The sequence below is a fragment of the Vombatus ursinus genome, unplaced genomic scaffold (genome assembly GCF_900497805.2).
Source record: "Vombatus ursinus unplaced genomic scaffold, bare-nosed wombat genome assembly UNPS02000582.1, whole genome shotgun sequence".
In the NCBI taxonomy this organism is placed as follows: Eukaryota; Metazoa; Chordata; class Mammalia; order Diprotodontia; family Vombatidae; genus Vombatus; species Vombatus ursinus.
In genome coordinates, this window is record NW_020940360.1 from 1544810 (window position 1) to 1552690 (window position 7881).

The window sequence follows — 7881 nt, forward strand, 5'->3', positions numbered from 1 at the left end:
ACTCCTAGATAAGACCTCATCATCCCTATATCTTGACCTTATACCACCATCCTATATTTACTATATACTTTCCCAAAAGTTCAGTATAAAGTTTGTAATATATTTAGTCCTATTGTAGGTAATGACATATTTCACAGCAATGGAGATATTTTGCATCACACAGAAAGTCTATAACATGGTTATTATCAGTGGTCTCTACACCAATGTTATAATGGGGGTTTTATTACAATGTGGGCATGAGTAGTCTATACCATATGACCAACAATTAGAACTCTGAAGAGCAAAAGGAGCCAAAGATTTCATCAAGAAACTGCAATAGGAAGAGAAAATGGGCTGACCGTAAGACAAGAGTCAGGATGATGGGAGGGCAGCAGAGTGCTCTATTGGTACCTTTGCAGAAACTGAAGAACACCTCTAGCACTTTGGCTGGACCCCTTGTGTCAAACTTAAGGAAGGATATAGACAATAGTCACCCAGGCGTGAATGGACTATGATCTATACCAATGAGATCACACCTACACTTGAGTACTACATATGAAAATGCTTCCCTCTAATGAAGCTATATTCCAATCTTATCTGATAAATGTGACTATATAATGATTGTTGCTTAAACTAAGGTACATTTAGTCCTTGAATTTAAACTCCTCGTGGATTAGACAGGAAAAACAGACACACAAACTGAGAGAAATGGTGATGAACAACAGATGGGGAATATTCTAATATTACAGTTCATTACGATGCCTCCCACTCCCTTGACTCAAAGAATGTTAGTACTGGAACAGAACCTAGTGATATTATAGTGCAGCCTCCTCATTTTGCAGATAAAAATAGCTCACATTTATTTAGTGTTTTCTGGTTTACAAAGTGTTTTATATAATTTATTTCATTAGATTCTCAAGACAACTCTATGAGGTAAGAACTGTCAGTATCCCAATTTTTATAGATGAGCAAATTGCTTTCCTTATAGATGAGGTAAGTGCTTTGCCCAAGGTCATTTACCTAATCATTGTCTATGGCAGGCCTTAAACTCAGGACTTCTTGTATTTAAGTACAGGGCTCTAGCCAGTCTACCACCCATGGAGAGACTTACCTATTTTGGAAAAAAGGTAGAATTCTGATCTCAAAGCTTTTTTATTTTCCTCAAAACTGCTCAATTTAGAGAAATTAGCTTTAAAAACACATTTTAGCATTTTTTTTTTGCTATATATTATACTTGTATTGGTGTGTTGAAGAAACATCTTATTTAAAATTGGAATTTATTTCTTGTGGGATGAAAAGAGAAATAATTCTTAACGCAAAACCCTGAAACTCATTTATAATGTGATTATGAAAGATCAAAAAGTATTCAGCATTTCAATAGTAATCTAGACATACTCATCTCCCTTTAATACAACAGGGAAATAATTTTAGAAGCTGAAAATTATTCTTTAGAAAGCATTGTCTTGCCTTGGAAATTCCCATAACTTACTCTGCATAATGTTATACAAACAGATAACAAACTTTCTCTTTCAGCAATAAATTCAAAAGTAGAGGAGCAATGTCAGAGCACGACATCCAATCCTGATTTATTTTTAAAGTGCACACTTAAAGATAGAGAAATTTAAAGTTATGGCAATCTTCTAAGATAAAAGCCTTGCAATGTTGCTGCTAGAACTTAGAAGCAGATAGGTCTTTTTTTCTTTTTAGCTATTCCTAAGCTTTTTTGATTTGCTGTAATTGATTTTTGTTATTTGATCTCATAGGAAGATGATAAAAATAGCATAAAACTTTGATTACTGAAATGACTTGGAAATAGGGGGAAGGATGTTGCTTATTTAATAATCTGGTTAATCTAAAAATTCTTTTCATTTCATCCCTTTTGTTGAAAATCTTTCTAAAAACTTAGTCTGTTTTCCTGTTTAGTAAGACAAATACAGTATAAAAGGCATTGTTTAATCTTTCTTTGATGATTCAGAAACTTTGAGTGTCTTTGGGCCATCATTTTGAATTTCAGTTTTCATTGTACAGAGACTTACCTATTACCTCTAGGTGGGGGTGGGGTGTTTGCAAAGAGGATTCCTCATCAGAAGATGAGGATCTATTGGTATATGCATAGCTTCTAAGCTCCTTGAGACTAAGAACTGTTTCAATCAGAGTAGACTATAAATGCTTGTTGGCTGATTCATTTCATAGCTTTACCTGATAGAGAATAACAGAATCTCAGAGTTGGAAGGGACGTCAGAGTGCATCTAGTCCAGCAGTTCTCAAGCTTTTTACACTATTAAACTTTAGGTTAACATTGTTGTAATGTAAACACTGAAAACCTTTGTGATCTTAAAAATTAATGAGGCCCACTCCCAAAAGGCTTTTCTATGTGGGTTGTATCCAGGAGTGTGCTGGTAAATGTTTAACAACTAGCTGTTGGGTAGGGGTGGTGGTGAAAAGGATGCAAGACACACTTTTAAATTTAATCTGCCTTATTAATATTTCCCATCATTTTCTTAACCCTAAACAATCAACAAAACAATACACCAAGCCCTGATTTGTAGCATTTGTCAATTTTTGAGGTCTAAATACTCTCACTGAAAATTTAACAATTTGCTCTTAGGAGCCATTCAAACTGGTTCCAGCATATCCCTAGTTATATTTATTAATATTTAGTGTATTAGAAACAAAACTGTCTTCATATTATTATGAAAATAGTTCTGATCTTGAAGATCCTCTGAGAAGATTTTGGGGGACCCCAGGGCTCCTCAGACCATACTTAGAGAACATCTGATCTAGCTGAACCCCTGTCTGAATAAGAATCTATACCTTCACACTATTCCCAACAAGTAGTCATCTAGCACCTAACCCAGTGCTGGCATACAGTAGGTGTGTAATAAATGTAATATTGATTATTCTTCCAGCCTTTACTTGAGGACAGCCCTCCCCCTTCCCCATTCTGTTTAGGTACTTCTATTGTTAGGTTCCCTCAAAACTCATACACTTCAGTGTCCATAAGTCCTCTTCCCCCATCACTACTCCCATTCATCTAAACCATCCACTTCCCTGCTCCCCTCCCCCCACCCCAGTCATTATAACTTTAGGAAAATGAAAAACATCCACACACCCGCACTCCCCCCACCACACACACACCTTGGTACTCTGGTGTTGGAGATGGGGTTGAATCTGTACTGACTATGATATAGCCTGGTAATGACTAGGTTTTGTTTGTTTGTTTTTCTTTTTTTTTTCTGATTAAATTCTTGTTATGAGTTTGGATTTGGGGTTTTTTTTTTGGCTTTGTTTTATTTGGGGTGATTTGCCTGCTTTTCCTAAATGCAACAATAATAATTAAAACTAATGGAAGACTCTGTCGAGGCCATTTCTCATAAATTTTACACTATATTAAATAAATCTCTTTCTTTCTCTTTATCTCTCTTATCATCTACCTGTCATTCTCTCTCTCTCTTTCTCTCTCAATCTCCCTCTCTCTGTTTCTGTCTCTGTCTCTCTGTCTGTCTCTCTCTCTCCTTAAAAGACTTGCCCAGTGTCATAAAGCTAATAAGTGTCTGAGAATTGATTTGAACACAGGACTTCCTGATTCTAAGTCTTGAACTCTATCTATTGTACCACCTACCTGCTTATATTATACATTAAAAATAATATAGATATATTATCTATACTAGGGGTTCATAACCTGATGTCCATAAATACTATGGATAGACTTTGAGGAAGTCTACGATTTTTTTTTAAAATTTTGGTAACTTAAAAGAATAACTGGTTTCCTTCATTATCTTATGTATTTTTTTTTAACCATTTAAGAATATTATTCTGAGAAGGGGTCCATAGGCTTCACTAGACTGACAAAGGAGCCCTAGACAAAAATAAATAAATAAAATAAAAAGTGAAACTTTGATCTATAGGGAAAGAGCAGTCAACATCTATTGAAGGCTCACTACATACAGGACACCATTCTACCACTTTGGAAAACTATAGGGGATATGACAAGCACAGTTCTTATTCTTAAGGAATTTATATTTTAATGGTAGATACAGGAGAAAATACACGTTTATAAATAATATATATGAGTGTATAAATACATAAAGTACCCATATATATATTCATAGACTGTTTTGTAAAGGCCTAAGTTCGTAATCACCATGGTGGCTGCCATGTGGCGTTCATCCTCAGCTCTTGCACATTCCTCCTAGAGATATGATAAGCTGCCTCTTTCCTGTCACTAGTTTCTCCTAGCTCCCTGCCTCCCTATGTGCTGTGGCCTGCACTACAGGAGACCACTCAAGGGCATTGCCAGTATTTTTCCATCCAACCTTGCTTTGAGATATGAAAATTTCTCTTTTACAAGATGGGGTAGAGTTGGAGAGCTCAGGCTACTTCAGCACTGGGACAGTGTCCTATACGCTGCTATTACATATTTGATATCAGTGGTGCTCCCAGCTACCTTGGAGTGCAAGAAGCTGCAAGCCAGCTTTGATAAATGGGGCTGCCACTTTTGGGCTAGAGGGAACAGACCATGGGGCTACCTCATTCTGACTGTGTATCCTTCAATAAACACTGCAGTCTTGTCAGTCTTATGTAAGTCACTTCCAGTAACTTATGATTAGAACTTGAGCACTAATTGTCTTGTCTGAAAGATATATACACAGATACAGAAATAGCTCAGTGGTTTAGGAAGAAGTTATTCCCTACTCCATTAGCTTTCTCAGACCCAACTGTCGTATTAGCCTGTTTAACTGGATAGCAATTTTTTTTTTGAACAGATGGTTAGAATTAGAACGTGAGCTCCTTGAGGTCAGGAACCATGTTTTTGTCTTCCTTTGTATTCCAGGTACTGCCTGACACATAGTAAATGATTGATAAATACTTGTTGATAATGATGATGAAGCAGTAAATCAAACAGCAAATGTATCACCTTTAACATTTTTAATGAGGGTTTGCTGCATGCCTAGGTCACCTAAAATGACATTACAGGAGACTTGCTTCTTGGGGATAGAAGAACTGGTGCATATGTGGACATTCTATATTGGCCTACCATGCTTTGGTGTGGCCTTTTTCCATGGGCTGCAGAGCTGAAATGGCAGTAAACTGCCTCCCAGGGCAGCTGAGGATTTTTTCTGCATTCCCTTCTGGGGGTAAAGAATACCACTAACAGCAGATGAAACTGTGTGACCATGAGGCCAAGTGGTCCCAAGAAGTGGCCTTGGGATTTTGGCACTTTCATCATTTTCAGTTCCAGGTGCAGAGAATGGAGTTTCCAACATAAGAGCTTAAGAGTCCAGGAAGACTGAAGACTGAAGACTGAAGAGTCCAGGAATTAAGACTGGGTATTTCAAACAGTAGAGTAGGGAACATATTGAGGAACAAGAATCTGGGAGGCTAGTTCAGTGGGGATTTGAACTCAAATTTGGTAAAACTAATACTATGAAGGAACAATGAGACCAATTCTTCTGTAGGGTTGGTTACCCCCCCCCCCAAGGTATTGGGGGAAAGTATTTCAAAATAATATTTTTGTTATATCTTTGAATTAAATACCTCTTTGTAAAAGCTAACACTATTTGTTAAGTGGTTAAATAGAACTGGAGTGCTGGTCCCTGGCAACTCAAAATGGGGCAAACACAGTCAGTGGGGGCTTGAGCCAATGGCAGAGAAGAAAGACTCACCAACCCAGCTCCGCCTTCGGGTATGGGAAAAAAAAAATGGCGAGAAGATAAAATGTATTAAAGCTCTTACACATTCCTCCGAGAGATATGATAAGCCACCTGCTTCCTGAACAATGCCATGTTACACATTCACTATGATCACTTTAGAACAATGGAGAACATGTGGAATCCCAGAGGGTCTGGTGAATGTTCAAGTTATTTCATGTTGAATCTCTTGAAAGTATGGGTAGTACAGACTTAGGCAACAGTCAGGCCTGATATAGTAGAATCACTTATTGAACAAGGCAAATTCCAAAGATAAAATCCTTAAAGTTGAGCAGACAGAATATTTCAAATAGTTCTTCAGTTAACTGGTGGATACATTTTACCTCCCTAGGCCTCATTTTCCTCGTCTGTATGATGAGGGAGTTATCTAGATGGCCTTTGAGGACTCTTCCAGCTCCAGATCTAGAATCCTATAAGGATGTCTCTCTAGATTAGAATTAGTTGATTCAAAACTCTTCTTCCTAAAGGCTTGTATGTTATCAGTATATTTTAAAACGTATATCCTGTTCCCATTATTTTTTATTATTGTGATAACCAAATTAAAATAAGCTAGCAGAGTTCTATCAATCACTGCAATTAAACACACACACATACACACACACACACACACACACACACACACCCACCCACACCCACACACACCATACACACAAAAACCCCACGGTTTTACATTGAGGGACCAGGGCACATTCAATATTCAGCAGAAAGTTCTCCACAAGGAAATATTTTTGTTGCTGAACTAGATTATAACCACTGTACTGTTTAAAAGACTTGCATCATGAGAAGTCTATAATAACAGCAGAGATAAACAATATTTTAAAAAAAAAATGTATTCCCAGAATCACAGACTCTGAGTTGGAACAGACCTCAAAGGTACACTAGTCCAACCCATAACTGAACAACAATTCCTTCTATATCATGCTTGCCAAGCTGTCATCCTGGCTCTGACAAAACACCTCCAGAAAAGGGCAACTCACTACTTTCCACAGCATCGCACTCCTCCTTAGGACATCTCTAATTGTTAGGACAATTTCCCTAATATTTAAGTTAAATTAAACTCTGCAGCTTTTACCCTTTGCTCCTTATTCTGCCCTCTGGGACCAAACAGAGCATTCTCTTATAAATGACAACCCTTTATCATCTTAAAAAAATGAACAAAGAAACCTATCAGTATTTATATTGGAAAGTCACCAGACTGCCTGTGCTCTCTCTTATTTTCTCTCTTTCTCTCTCTATGTCTGTGTCTCTTTCTGTCTCTCTGTGTCTCCCTGTTTCTGACTATCTCTAGGTCTCTCTCTCTTCTTCTCTCTTTCTGTCTCTGTTATTAATTAACATTTTACCAGAACTGGGCTAACCTTCCCTGCTGAGATAAGAAAGTAAATATAGTACTACAGGTAGAACATAGTTCATTCCCACCATACAGGAAGAGCCTAGTATTTTTTATTTGTCATAGAATATTCCTAAAGTATTAACAATAATAGAAATGACATACAGGTATGACAAAAGAAGATGGATTGGACACATTGGGGAGGGGGCATAATAAATGGACATCCCACTTGTTCTACTGGTTTCCATGCAGTATAAAGAGAATTCAAAGATGGCTCCCCAGAACGTTGGGTGGACCTCCTGAGAAAGATTTATGGGAGGGCATAGAAAAGAGTCTCACAGGGTGGCCAGGCATGGATGAATTGCCATTTTGCACAACTGAAGCCATTGGTGTACAAAGGGTACCTATTCAATAACTCCCTCCTGGAAAAATGTGCTGGAAAATGTGCAATTTTAAAAAGCCATACATTTGCCTAAACTATAGAAATTAGGTGCAAGTAAAATCCTGCTAGAGTGATTTTTTTTAAATATGCTTTGTATTTCAAGGCTCTCAATTTTTCTTCTATCACAATTTTACTATTTAAAAAAATAGACTGCATTTCCAACTTTCAGCTCACTGAAGGAAAAAAAAAAGCTCATAAACTTCAACCAGTTACAGAGCAACTTACACAATAACCCCAGTTCAACACTGGTGGCCACAGCCTACCTCCCCTCCAGGAAGCATCTGCCTGTCGGATTCCGGGATGAGTTTTCCAGGTGGGATCCTATTAAATATACAAGTCCACCCACGAGAGAATTCCTCACTAGGGGTTTCTTTCTCTTTCTTTCTTTCTTTCTTTCTTTCTTTCTTTCTTTCTTTCTTTCT